We start from the raw sequence: 15564 nt of genomic DNA, 5'->3' as shown, positions 1-15564 counted from the left end.
TATTATGAGCCCTAATAGAACTATTTACGTTCAATCGTTCCCAAGCTATAATTTTTTAAAAGTAATATTTCATAAAAAATGCAGTTGTTTTTTCGTACCCTCCATTAAAATAGGATTAGCACATTTACTTCATTTCATTCATTATATATACTTTTATTCTTCTTCCTTTGATTGTCTTGTGTCAGTATAAGGTGTTGATATGAGTCTAGCTAAGGTGGTTTAGTCTACCTATAGTCGAAGATCATTATCACGGGAATGATACAAGAAACGTACAGATGTCTATTAGCACTCTCATTAAAGCTAGTTTAATATACTACAAGGTATTTTATAGCATTTATCTTTGTAGAAGTAGTAGTTTCCATGACATTTGCAAAAATAAATGCACAAATCATTTATTTCTAATTGTTCGGATACAATTTTTGATTTATGAAAAACTATATTTCAATAACCATTGGAGGAGTAGATGTCTGCCAGCTATCAAATTAAAGCTTTTTAATGAGGTGTAGATAGTTGACCGTAGATTAATGATTGGAGAAGTTTGTCGGGGGGTGCGGTCAGCAAAGAACAACATAAATAAACAAAACCATATTTATTTATTTTATGGCGACGTTTCGATCTGAGTTTCAGGTCTTCATCAGGGGTTATGGCGTAGAAGGTAGGCCTGCAACTAAAGCTTTTTAAATGTACTATCCGGGGATGAGAGCTGTATTATAGACTTATTTATTATATACCGTTGGAAGGCCAAATATTATAGAAAAAATAATATATAACATATAAAGTTGTAGAAAGTAACGGAGAATGACGAAAAACTCATAAATCTTACAGAAGTTTAACGTTAAACGAAAAAGAACGCGCATTGGGTTATTCCATTTCGCCATTCGGTTAAATCTTTTCATGTCACCATAATGATGTAATATTTTTTTAATTTATCCTTCGTAAACCTACTGACTGCCCTACAGTTTCATTTAATGATGTTACTCTTACCCCTGTCGAACAGATCCGCTTCCTTGGACTACATTTGGACAAACGATTAACCTGGAATCCTCACACTAGTCTGAAAAGAGCGAAAACTGCACGTCGTTTTCGACTATTACAGCACTTACTAGACAAACGGTCTAAACTTCCAACTCATTACAAAAGACTGATCGACATGACTGTAATAAGGCCAATCTGGACATATGGAGTTGAGCTTTGGGGCTCCACTAAATCTTCGAATTCCCCTCGTATTCAATCCTTACAATCCAAAATCCTCAATGCTCCTTACTTTGTCACAAATAAAATCATACATAAAGACCTTAATGTTCCCTAAATAAACGATCTAGCCCGAACCAGATATCACTCCTTCCATTATAGACTCTCTAATCACTCAAAAGCCCCTAGTTTCTAATCTTGCATCCTCTTACATTCCTGACAATCCTCCGAGGCGCCTGAAAAGAAGTTAGCCACGAGACCAGCTAATGTAAAATGTCATTAGAGCGCTACCAATGGGTAGTTTCTCTACACGCCTGTAACACTCCAATTTAACTTAGATCGGATTTACTAAATGTATTATAATGTACAGTTGTAAATAGCAATAAATAAATATTAAAAAATAAAGAACTATCCTAAGCTACATTTATTTGAACCTTTCAATTGGAAGGATGGCTCTATAAAATCGTTCATAGTTTGTTGAAAATTTATTATATGACAATTTAGTGTTCAATAAATTCTTTAGAGCAAGATGGAAATTTTATTTCTGTCATACTTTTGCTGCAAGAAATATTAAAAACTTTTCTGAAAACAGTTAAAATTTCAGTAAATGTACTGTCGATTGAAAACCTTATTTTGAAAATTAATACGAGGAAGTATTTCCACATTGAATAATATAAAAATATGTGTTCTGAAACGAGCTTGTATTAATTTAAACTCAAAGTAAGGTGGTATCTGAAAGTCTTTCGATTGTTCGCACCGCATCAGATTTTTGTGTAAAATTGCATCTTGGAATAATTTTGTTTATTCAATAGTAATAAAAGTTCCCGATATTACACTTGGCAAACACGCCCTCTATTGATATTTACTGTTTTGTAATACAAGATCTACATTCGAGTTCAAGATGAGCGGTGTTGTTACGTAAGAAGAATTATCGATATGATGGAAAATAAGGTGCAGTGATTGTTTAACAGTTTTTTTCTATTTATTATCTTAGGCAATTCTGATAACACTAAATAAAACTGAAACGTTGTTAGAGATTAAATCAGATGATCGATCTAATAATAGTGCGGTAGCATATAGTTCTTTATTTTGTTTTGCATTGTATATAGTTCGATTATTTTTCGTCGAATTTTTTCCTAAAAAAAAAAATAGAAATTTTTATTGTATCGAAGTTCGTCGGAGGGAGTTGATGCTATTTTAATATGTCCCAAAACTCCTAAAACACAATTTTTGGGGGTTTCTGAAACAACAGAACCCCATACAGAAGATTATTTCATCCGTTAAACAGAGGTGTCAGTTAAGAAGGATTAAATATTATAATAACACAATAATGAAATTAACTGTTATACTTTTATATTCGAAAAAAAAAATAAAGAATATTTTTTATAAAAGGAAGATTTATTTTGAGCTAACGTTTCGCACGGATTTATTTTGAGCTAACGTTTCGCACGGATTCATCAGGGCTAAAAAACATACAGAAAAGTAAAATAATATGACAAAACAAGAGAATAGATAGCATGAAATAAAACTAACTAAGGTAAAATGTTAAAAACGATATGCAAAATTATGTAAAAATGAAAAAAAAGTTAATAAAAATAAAATTTACAGAGAAGAGTGTAAATAAACAAAAATTACATAAAAGTATTAGACAATGAATACTGTATTTTAATGTTTCACTGTAGGCATGAGTCAACCCTGTGGTTTTTGGAGCTCTCCTGAGGTAGCTACTTCCATACAAGTAATGCATTCATAGTACTTCCATGCAAAGTACTGCATCCTTAATCCTTCATGAATTGTAACAGATTTTAATTTGATTTTAACTAGATAATTATTGAAAGCGGAAATAATAACAAATAAAAATGTAGAATAAAGGAGGAAAGTTCGTGAAAAAAGAATATAATAAAGAGAAAAAAATGAGAAAATAATCAACAAAATAGAACATTCTTTCTAAATGAAGAAAAATAAAAAGAAAGGTGGGTTTCCTAATTTATATATTTCTTTAAGTTTTCTTTTATTGTTATTATCCGTATTTTAGTATTAACTGAATTTTCATATTTCTCTTTTATCTAATTGACAGGCAAAGGTAAAAAATTTTTATCATACTAATGCTTAGTAAATAAAGAAGTTTGTTGAGATTCGGAATATTTATAGTTTATGTCAAATGGTCAAATATTTTTAGAAATATAATGTCATGGAATGCTCATTTTATTTTTTGGCAGATCCAATGCATTTTCAAAGGAAGCTTTAAAGTATATTTATTTAAGTTTTATTGAGAAAAACCAGTAGTAACAGCTAAAATCACAAAATTGGATTTTCTTCCCATACAGTTGAGAATCGGACTGTGTGTCATAAAGACCTTTATGTTGCTCTTGAGGTATAGTAGTATCTGCTCCAACGATATAACTACTCATTTAAGGGACATCCGGTATATAGGTATTGAATAAAATTTTGAAAAAGTTTTGTAATAAGTAAATAATTTTATATTAAAAAAAGTGGGATTAATGCGGTTTATAATCTCAGTGATTGATATTTATAATGAGAAATGTAATTTAAAATGGCTGATTTCGGAATTAAACTACTCACAAACCATATTATATCGTTTAAAACTTTCACAATGAAAATTTAAAAACATTCGTTGTATAGCTCCTTTACTCAATCAAATATGGAAAAAATAACGAGAAAAAAATTAACCCGATAATAGCGAAAATAATGTTTTTGTCTCCAGTTATTACTCAAGATAATAATTTTTATTAATAAAGAAATCGATAAAACCTTATCATTTCTGATTGTCCCCTAATCGAATAATATCGAAAGTCATTCCTAGGTTCAAAGACATGTTTCGAAATTATCTGTTTGCTCCAAACATAACTGGTGAGATCTTGAAAATTTTGCTATCCATTAGCTTCACGTTCATTCATATTAGGGGTATTCATGTTTTTTTGTTTTTTTATGTTAAGTGTTATAACCTTCGGAATGTAAGAAACCGTATTTAAAGTCACGTTAAATGTGTAACATCTCCTAGCAGTTTTTCAGAGCAAGTTGTTTTATAACCTTCCCTTCCAAAGCTTCATCTTATTGTTTACTTCTAAGTTTTAATTAATGTAATTTATTACAACATGCCTAAAGTAAGTGAAAAGTAGAAGTTGTGTGAAAGTTTGGCCACTGAGTGTCTTGTTGAACTTGTGGGGAAGAGAATCAAGATGAGCAAATCGACAACTGTCATTAAATTATTGTTATTGTCTTACATTGGTTTATTAGTTATAAAAACATTCTAAACAATACTAACAAACTACGAGCAATCAATATGTATAAAACTACATTGCTTTTTACTGTGATAACAAACAAATTGGTGACGAGCTCATCTCTGTTGCGTGATATCATTCTCCGTTTAACATACCTATTAACAGACTCTCAATCATAGGAGCATTCATGATATTGTGTTAAATGTAAAATGTTTTACCATGTTAAATATTATAAGTATAGGATCGTGAGCAGTCCTATTTAAAGTCATGTTCAATGTTAAATGCATAAGAGCTCCTAGCGGATTTTCTGAGCAACTTTTATAACCTTTCCTTCCACATCTACACGTTATTGTTTACTTCTAAGTTTAGATTAAAGTAATTTATTACAATATATCTAATTTAAGTGAAAAGTAGAAGTTGTGTAAAAGGTTGGCTACTAAGTGCCTTGTTGATCTTCCAACTTGTGAGGAAGAGAATCAAGATGAGCTAATTGACAACTGTCATTACATTATTATTATTATCTTTCATTGCTTTATTAGTTTTGAAAACATACTAACACAATCAAAACACAAATTACGAGCAATTAACCTAACAGGACAACAAACAAAACGGTGACGAGCTCAGCTGGTCTGTTGCGTGACGTCATTCTCCATTTACAACTGACTCTCCACTATGTTATATGTTATATCGTTTTAACATGTTAAAAGAAGGAAATATTTCTCTATTTAACAAAAGTTTTTCCATTTAACATGCTTTAACACGTTAAGCTAAAGGTCATGAATATCCCTGTTATATAATGTATATTAAATTATATAGTAGATAATGAAATATATAATACATCATTTCTACTCCTTGGCTTCTCACTCACTCACAATATACCTATCACATTTCGAATTAACATTTGATAGTCTACTACAAGTGAAGAATATTTATAAATTTGCAAATTGAATGCGTTAGTCTAAGATTCCAAAAGGAGAAAAAAAAAATTTATCACACTTCAATTTTTATTTCTGCAGATAGAAGACTGTTTTTCCTTATTATAGGGGTATTCATGATCTATACTTTAACATGTTAAAGCGTGTTAAATGGAAACACTTATGTTAAATAGAGAAATATTAACTTCTTTTACCATGTTAAAACGATATAACATGGTTCAGAGTCTGTTATTAGATCTGTTAAATGGAGAATGACGTCACGCAACAGACCATCTGTGCCCGCCACCATTTTGTATGTTATCCTAGATTCTTGCTCGTAGTTTTTGTTTTGATTGTTTTAGTATTTTTTTGGATATTTTTATAACAAATAAAGCAATGGATGGCAATAATCATAATGTAATGACAGTTTTCAATTAGCTCATCTTAATTCTCTTTCTCATAAGTCAGAAGATCAACAAGGCACTCAGTAGTCAAACTTTTACATAAATCCAGTTTTCACTCAATTTAGACATGTTGTAATAAACTATTTAGTGAAAACGTATTAATAAACAATAAAATGAAGTTTTGGAAGGAAAGGTTATAAAACAAGTTGCTCAAAAATCCGCTAGGAGCTCTTATACATTTAACATAACTTTAAATAGGGCTACTAACAATCATATACTTGTAACTTTTAACATGGTAAAGCATTTTACATTTAACACAACATCATGAATACCCCTTTCCTTTTCTAAGTCAACTTTTAAAATGCATCTCTTGCAGTAAAATAGTTCGATGATCTATTTTCATTCCATCTTCCCCCTACCCAAATATCAAACACTACGCTTCCTTGTGTCTTAGAAATAATAGTAATAAAAAAATTGCAGTAACCATTTGGTTTAGAATCAAGGGTATAATACTTGGCGTTCCTGTTGAATATAACATTCATTTCATTGTATAATGTAGATTATTTCTCACAGACGTTTTTGACCTAGCATTGTATTATTATTAAAGCTTTAAGGCTAAATGAGAATAAGGAAGCATATTAATGGCACATTTGATAAATAATAAAAATTCGACAATAAAATACCATTGAAGTATTCATGTCGAAAGCTCTAAAAAGGGGGGGGCAAATAAATAGTTAACAATTTTTGGTTTCTTTTTGACCTCATCCCCTACCATCTTCATATTTTAATAAATATTTTGCTTAAAATAACTGATTTTGTTCACCTCTTGGGATCAGGAACTGTAATGTCTCTTGTAAAGCGTTGTTTGTTACTGTTGAAAGGAGTTCTCATAAAGTTTATTTTCAAACCATTGACTAGATCTAAAAATATCTTCTGTCAAGGAGCCAATGAAGGTATGTCAGGATGTCAAGATCAGGGCCTCTACAAAGCCAACAATGCGTCTCTTCACGCCCGTTTAAGAGGCCAATTTAAACGTCCCTGGAGGTTAAACTGTTTTAAATACATGCTTCAGATTATGAGTGCCTTTAATAGTTAATTATTATAAACATATACAGTACAAATATGCTGCGCGCATCAAACAATATTTACTTATAAACTTAGATGAAATTAATTATTTCGCATTTAAAAACAGCCTTTTCTTTATTACTTTCAACTACCTATATATGGAATATATAGTAAGAGAAAATATTGTGATCGTGCAAAATTTTGAATTCCAGTTGTTGAGGAAAATACACGTTTTCAGGTCCAAATGTCCAAGTCTAGCAAAATGGCGATCAGCCTAGCTCAAAAACCAGAAGTCTTGCAATGCCCTCCATAAATATATATATATACAAAAACACACTATTTTGCCGGACTTCAAAACGTGAATTTCCCTCCAAAAATCGAGTTCGAAAAATTTCAAAATCTCAATACTTTCCATTGATATATATTCAATATATATTTAAGTGGAAGTAAAACAAATGCCACAGTTGGTTCTTTCTTGTAGTCTTTATCATATTTTTTTTTCATGCACAAATAGTTTGATTTATTAAAACAATTTATGAGCTAAGCCTAACTTTTACTTTCCCTCACTATATATTCCATATATATGGATTATATAGTGAGGAAAAGTAAAAAAAGAAGAAAATTATATTGTGAAATTCTTTATTATAATTATTCAATATAAATAATCGTTTCAATTTTGTTTAATGTTTTATGATTTTATCTATGCTAAGGGAGATTTTTATTGTATTTTCTGAAATTTTGAATATAGTTTACTATCATGTCGAGTTGTGGTTCTATTTCTATGAGTGCCGTTCACACAGATAAATAAATAATATATATCAGAAACGAGATACTATATATATAATCGATTTCCAGTCAGTAAACCCCATTGTTTCACTATCTTTAACCTTATGGAAGGTCCAGTGTTATTTTTTCTCAGCTTTGAGTATTTTTATTTTTATCTCTTGTTTACCAGAGATATTTTTAATAGGTACGATCAATTCGATAATTTTCTCTTTGATAGGATCCTATTTATCATCCGGTGCCTACTGGCGATGTGTTATCAATTTTATTATGTGCTAATACTTTTTCCAGCTTTGAGGAAACTTTTCTTTTTTTTTTTTATCAATGATTTATCTGTTGTTATTTTCACTTATCTACCCATACAATTTGTTGTAAGGGGGGGTTTTTGCGATTGTGAAAAATTTCAAATTCAAGTTAATAAGAACGGAATAAGCGTTTCACTCCTCTGGCCCAGGCCACTTTACTCTAGTGCGCATAAACGAGTTTGATTAAATAGCACATCATTGTAGTGGCTTTAATGGAAGGTGCAGGAATATAGTATAAATGCCTGTTTAGATTAGCAGTTTTTGGTTCCAGTTATTGTCTTAGTGTAAACTGTATTATACTTGCTGCATGGCAGCATTACGTATCTTGGTAGTACATCCCTAGTAGGTGTAAAATAAACTTTCCACATGCAGTGCTGTATATGCTTAAAATGAAGGAGAAAAATCTTCATAAAGATCCGGACTCTCACCGTCAGGCTAGTTAACATTGTAACAGGATTTACAGTCGTGGCAGTGCTGTCACACTAGTTCTGACATGACATGTTACATGAAATGGAAGAGAAGTCTATCAAGTTAGCTGTCACCAAACAGGATATATATTTGTTCTAGTGATTGGACCGTATGCATTGTGGTAGTGCGTCGGCTGTTGTAGTGAGTAAGCTGTAAGAGAGTTGTAAAAGAGTTGCCTGTATGAGAAGCTGTAGTAAGTTTTGAGGGTGTATGAGATGTAGTGAGTGACCTCTATAAGATATTGTAAGGAGTAAGCTTTAAGGGAGTTGTAAAGGAGTCCACTGTATAAGATGTTGTAGTGTTTTGGCTGTATGTGCTAATGGTTAGTTGGCATCGTAACAGGATTTACAGTCGTGGCAGTACTTTCGCACCAGTTCTGACATGATATATTAAATAAAATGGAAGGGAAGTCCAACTATCACCTAACAGGAGCTGCATTAATATTGACGGGATGAAAAATCCAAACTATTGTTAATGATTGGCAGATTTCCAAACCACTTAAGAGGTTCTGCCTGTGGTTTAAATAGCTTTTTATAGTGGTACGGCTTTGCTTACATAACTGTAACAGCATGTTCTTGTAACTTTAAAAGAACACAAATAAGTAGAAAGTAAACGTAAAGAAAGGTTTAATGCAATAGATTTCAGTTTATTCCATACAACATAAAATATTAAAATCGTTAAGAATGAAATTAATTTTAATAATTATTATTCACGAATTATTTAAGTAATATTATTATTAATATTTTTAAATCTTGTTTTATAAATGAAATTAAATATATATTTACTGAGTGAAACACAACATTGGAACCATTTTCTGCGAAGTTCACATGTTGCCTGCTGTAACAAAACACTTTGGCTTGCGAATCCGGAGACTAAAAGCTGCGATATCTAATCGATTCCCGAGCGTCACAAGATATCCACAATATTTACGAAGCCCTAGCTAGCTCTCGACCTGAGTGACGTCAATGAAGACCTATCGGTGAAACAATTGCAGAGGAGGACCTTGTTTTCTTGAATCGACCTTACTCCTAGTTGGAGGTCACGGTGGTCGGTCTTCTTGGAGGACATGCGGAAAAGAAAAAAAGAGTCTATATTTCAACAATACCATGACCAATGCCAAGGGAATTGCTAATGCGAAAAGAACTGAAAAATAGAGGCGAAGTAAACTACAGTGGATATTTAAAAAATTCTACGACTATTAAAATAATTTTATTTAGTCTTAACAGAATCATCTCCATCCCTATCGAATGACCCGAAAAGTAAGGCGTATTTGAAGCCAGATATATTCCATATATCGGTAAGTGGAAGTATAATTAATATTTATAAAATAATATAATATAATGATTTAGTATAATATTTTATATACCCCTATACATTATTTATACTTATTTATTCCATTTTTTTTACAAGCCTATCAGTCTACATTTAGCAAAAATAAAATGTAGATTTTTCAAAGTTTTAGTTCCTATCCTCTATATTACCACAGATATTCCTCTTCATCCCTAAACCTTCCTGGCAACAACATTTGGACAGCTAAAAACTCTAACATCAAACGTATTTAATCCTTTCAGTTCAACGTCTTTCGAACAATTGTCAACGCTCCTAATATGTAACCCTACACCACCATAATATTCCTTTTTGTATCAGATCTTATTAAATCCAAATTCACCATATTCCATGGGAAACTCACTCATCATCATAATCATAATCCCCCAGCACCATCACTATTTATCACTAACCATCCCTACAAGATTCCTCAAAGGTTAAAACGGCAGTGGAACAAAGACCTATTATAAATAATGTAAATACCGTGAAAAGTAATGATTATGTTTAAGACATTATTTTACTTTAAGTTTAAATTTATTTATTTTTTTTTAAATTTATTTATTGTTATTTACAATTGTATGAAAATTTATAGAATCAGTAAATTTGCTTTGAGTTATAAAATGACATGATCCAAACTTGTTGAGAATCTACCTTCTGTAATATTCTAATATTATAATATTATTAATATATCTGTAATATTTCTAAAGAAGGAGATCTCGGGGTCATCTTCTTTTCAGACTTCTACCCGTGATTAGGTAATGAAGGAGAAGGCAGGTTAGAACACAAGTGGGTTTGGGTGGTTGTGAAGTTTATCATGGAAGGATTGATATCTGGTTCTGGCCAAATCGGCAACATAAGGAACATTGAGGTCCTGATGTATCATTAGGATTTTACGAAGGATTTTATAATAGTCATGTAGATTAGTCTTTTGTAATGTTTTGGAAGTTCAGACTGTTTGTCTAGTAAATGTTGTATACTGTTAGGCAGGAAGTAATTTATTTTATTTTTTCTCTTCTATTTCTTATTTTGATATAATTTAATTTATATATTTGCAAATATGTTGTGAATGACTCTTTGGTACCTATTATCATTTTCTATAAATAAAAGACAGAAAGTTATATTACAAAATAAAATTTTAAAAAACAAAATAGATTTTTCAAAAATATTAATAAGTAAATAAAGTTAATCAAAAATTTTCCTAAAACTAAAATATATGTCAATGTCAATTATCAATAGTAACCTTATTTTGTAACATAAATCCATTGTCAGACCTTACGTAATATTATCTCTATGTACTTAATACTCGGTAAACCTCTACCCATTTGGATCTTTAGCCCCAGAAAGATAAGATTTGGGTCAGTTAACTTATTGATCATTCTCTTACGTACAGAGATTAATGACCTTAAACATAATTTTATTTTTATCTTTCTAGGAATAATCTATATATCTTTTTATTTTTCCCATTCGATATTAATAGGTGCGAAGTCAAAGAACTTTTGAAGGTAGTTTTAATCTTAGATAAACCGTTATCCAACGTGTGATTCCACGTGTTTTCTGACCTCGTCTCTACTCTATTGGAAATAATCGGACCAAATTGTGGAAAACAGATTATGCCTTTATAAAGAAGAATTTTTTTTTCACAAATAAAATTGATTAGTTACATAATACCAATTTGTAATTATTGCTGTACTACTATTATATTATACTATTTTGAAATCGTCAGGGGGTCCATGATCCCAAATTAAACTTTCATTATTTGATATATTGGATTAAATCAAATAGAAAAACAAATCTATGACGTTTCAGGGCCTATCGACATTATCGGGCTGGTTTATTTTCTTCTTCTCTATATTGTTAGATAGGCCTGGTGAGCACTATATGGTTATTTTAACATTTTGATAAATATATTTTTTAATAGTTGATAATTGGCGGGAAGAGGGTATAGTCTCTTGCAAAAACACATCCCTGACTATGTACAATTAAAAATAATAAAGATCAATAATAAAAAAGGGGGAGCAACACTTGTAGAAAACAAACCTGTCAGTGCCAAGCCGATGAAGTGAGCTCATGTAATCTCATAATCCCCTGATACAATAAAAGAAATTATTTTCTAGGCCCTCAGGTAGGATACAAATAAGGGAGTGGCATAAATGAAGTCAAAACTTATAGGGTTGGCCACGCCCTTGGGGCTCAGGTTTACGTTGCGGTTAATAAGAATTATTGATAATCTTTACTTATTGAAGGCCTCCGGTGATTAGCTTCTACTCTAAAGTCACACCCCAGGGACTCATAACAAAACCCGCCTTTTTGGCTTCACTTTTTCTTATAGCTTATCTTTTTCATTATATCCCTTCCTCTAAGGATGATTTCTTCTTAGCTCTCATTACTATCGAAAATTCAATTGGAATGATTCGTAGAAATACCTCACTTAAAATAAAATCACTGACTAATGATAGCAGGATTTTCATTTTTATGTTCTTATGTACCATATCTTTTTACTTTTTCGAAAATTCCAAACAAAGGTCTTGTTTACTTATGAATTTTTAAACAAACTGTTTATTAACAATTTTTTTTTATACGCTTCCTCTAGATTACATTAGCTCCTCTTAGTTTAAAATCTAGATTTTAATTTTTTTTCTAATCTTTTGTATTTTAATTTTTCGAAAGTCGAATGTTACTCAATAACGAAAACAAAAATGTATAAATAAACTTCTTCACTCTAAACACTCGGTAGTTCAAAGAATTGTATGCATTTACAATCTTATCAGGGCCAAACCCAACAGAAGGAAATTGATTAACAAATGAAGTCATGGTCCACTTCAGATATAGAGTGCTTTGGGTTATTGAACGGTTAATTTATTTGATAATATTTTAAATTACTGGCGTACGCTTTTAAGTAAGTATTGATGTGAGGTTATGCATTGAAGACTGTAAAGCACTGCCTACCTATTACGGCTTACCTAGTGCGACAGCAAAGTTAGATTAGTAAGTGTTATTATGGCAAATATTATATTACAATACATACAATGGCAGCAGCTAAGATGGCAGTAGCTATTTTTTGTGCTGTCGATTGTAACAAATACTATACCACACTACTTGCGTGACATTATCTGAGATCAACTTATTATCAACATTCATAACTTGTTCAATACTGACGCACATATACATACACATACTGATATGTATGAGAGGCACCAGCTGGAATTTTTTAACTTGAAGTAATTTCTTTTGTCGGCACAACAAAGGAACCGCTGGGCCTAGGCAGAAACCCGATCGGTAAAAACATTTAAAGTAATGTACGGAGATATATAGATAACAGAGGGTATGCACCCACGCGGAGCCGCGGAAGCGGTTGACCGCTTAGACAGAGTTAAACAACTAAACACCCCTTATGTTACACGTGGCCACTTTAAACACCACGGGGAAACCTGTTACAAAAAATAAAGTCGCTTTAATTTAAACATGAAATGTAGGGAAAAGACCGACTTTCGCCGAAGGTTATCGGACCTTCTCACCACCTGTGAACATAGAAAAACCAATCAGAAGAACAGAAATCAAAAGAAGGAGAAGTCAGAAAGAGAAGGGAGAAAATAAGCAAAAAGGGCTGGAGGAAGAGAGTTGGACACAGGCTGGGAGAGATGGAGAGTTGAAGATAGTCTGAGGGAGGGTCAGAGGAAGACCATCGGGAGACAGGGGAAGAGAATTTGGAGGAAGAGAGAGCTACTACAGCCAAGCTTGACAAGCGAATTAAAACAAATAACACCTTTCCTGTTGTAATTTGAATGTCAATAATAGAATTAATAACTTAGAGTCAGTATAAATATCAAAGATCCCAACTGGTACTTCTCAATTCATAATATAATAATTAAAGTATAAGGAAACAGGTCTACCATGCTCTCTCATAATATTATTCTTACTAATGTACATATGATTGTAAATATGAAATATGTTACAAATACTTTACTTTATAATTAAGAATCCCTGCATGCCACTTCATATATAATAGCATAGTAAATTGGTAAACATGATACCGTTGGAAAGGAACTCCAATGATTAATTATAGATATTCACATCTAGCATACCATGTCGAGGGGGTCTATGGTATCTAGTGGTTGAATTAAATATAGCGCATACTTTTTCAATCGGTTCCCATTAGGAACCGATAGAGATACATAATACAAATACATAAATATATAGAATATAAATGTATAAATACAAATACATAATATGAATAAATTTCAATATAATACGTGTACGGGGAACCCCCAATCGGACTTAAAACCCCCAAAGCCCCATACACGGCAATACATTTAGCAAAAAACTTCATCCTAGTCGCATGATTCCTATCGACTTTTAATAGAAATGACAAAAAAATTATAAATATAATAATATTTACAAACTCATCAATGTGTTTGAAGTTATTAATTTACAAATGTATATTACGTTTATAAATTTATATGGCGCACCATTGTATTCCTTTTATGAACAAAATTAAACATTTTTGTCACGTAGTTCAAAAAGTACCGTAAACCGGGCTTACTTTAGAACAAGTTTTGCATATTTGGTACTATAGCTCCCTCATTTTTTGAAATTTTCCGATAGTTCTTATATCAAACAATACATATCTCAGCTTTAAATATTCGTCTGAAAGGCCCGTCATCCGGGATTACATTGATCACAAATGATTTTGGGCCCAAAATAAGCTTGTTTGCTGTTCATGATCAAAGAAACCCAATTTAATATGCAGCCTAAATTTTTAGATACAGATATCCGACCAAAAAAAATTCATTTTGGTCAAAAATCAATTTTTTTTTCACTATTTACCCGTCTTAAAACGTCCTTTGCACAGTGAGTCTTGAATTCCTGTTTGGAATTCATTGAGAAATGTATGAATAAAACATTGACATGCAAAAAGTAACTTTATTCCAAAATAATATCGAGATGGTCCTTAGTGGCCCAGTCTGGCTCAGAATGGCTCTGGTTAAGAAACACGCATAGAATAAAATTAATCCAAGTTACATTTGCCAGTTTTCTTTTTCATAAACATTTTAAAACAAAATTAGCTCTAGGCACACTAATAGAAAGAGTCAACATGAAAAAAAAACTTTTTAATTAAACTAGAAAAAAAACTCAAATTAACTATAACATAGGCAAAATCACTAAACTAGATCAACCTAAACTTGTAATGGTAACTTCTCATTGCTTTCTGTCAACTGAGAAGGTGTCCTGTTGGCCTGAGATGGACTTCGGGGTTTTTATTCTATGAATGTTTCTTAACCAGAGCCATTCTGAGCCAGACTCTTCATTCAGTCTAATACCTTGCCTTCAACGGCCTAAAGGCTGCCACATCAAATGGTTGCAGACAAAGGGTGGCGTAGGGAGGACCTGTTCCTCATAAAACACAAAAAACTTGGTGATGTTGCCCAACTGCACTTTTTTATAATTCATACCATATCAAAAAAATGAGACAGAGACATAAAACAAGAACGAAAATGTAGCCAAATAGATTGGGACAAGGATATTCGCATAACCCGACGGGAAATTCAATGTTGCTGTAACAGCGAGCCAGCACGTAGTACCGCTATATCCCACCAGGGGCCAGCACTACAAGCGCCTAAGAAGCTGTACAATTGTATATAAGTTATTATTATAAAAAATACGATCTCCTGTATAAAATGTATATATGTTTATATGTAATATGTAAAAATGTAATTATAAAATAAAAAGAGATCGAGCAATAAGATTCTACGGAACTATCTCAAGTAGAGCTAAAAGAGTGAACTCTCCGTGATAACCGATCACATGAGGCCTTTAATTGTCGAGCCTTCTCCGGCTCTAGCGAGATAGGGACAGAGCACCAGTGGCT

Source organism: Halyomorpha halys, unplaced genomic scaffold, assembly GCF_000696795.3.
Source record: "Halyomorpha halys isolate HHAL.00 unplaced genomic scaffold, Hhal_1.1 Scaffold2128.1, whole genome shotgun sequence".
Taxonomy (NCBI): domain Eukaryota; kingdom Metazoa; phylum Arthropoda; class Insecta; order Hemiptera; family Pentatomidae; genus Halyomorpha; species Halyomorpha halys.
This window is presented reverse-complemented; position numbering follows the sequence as displayed.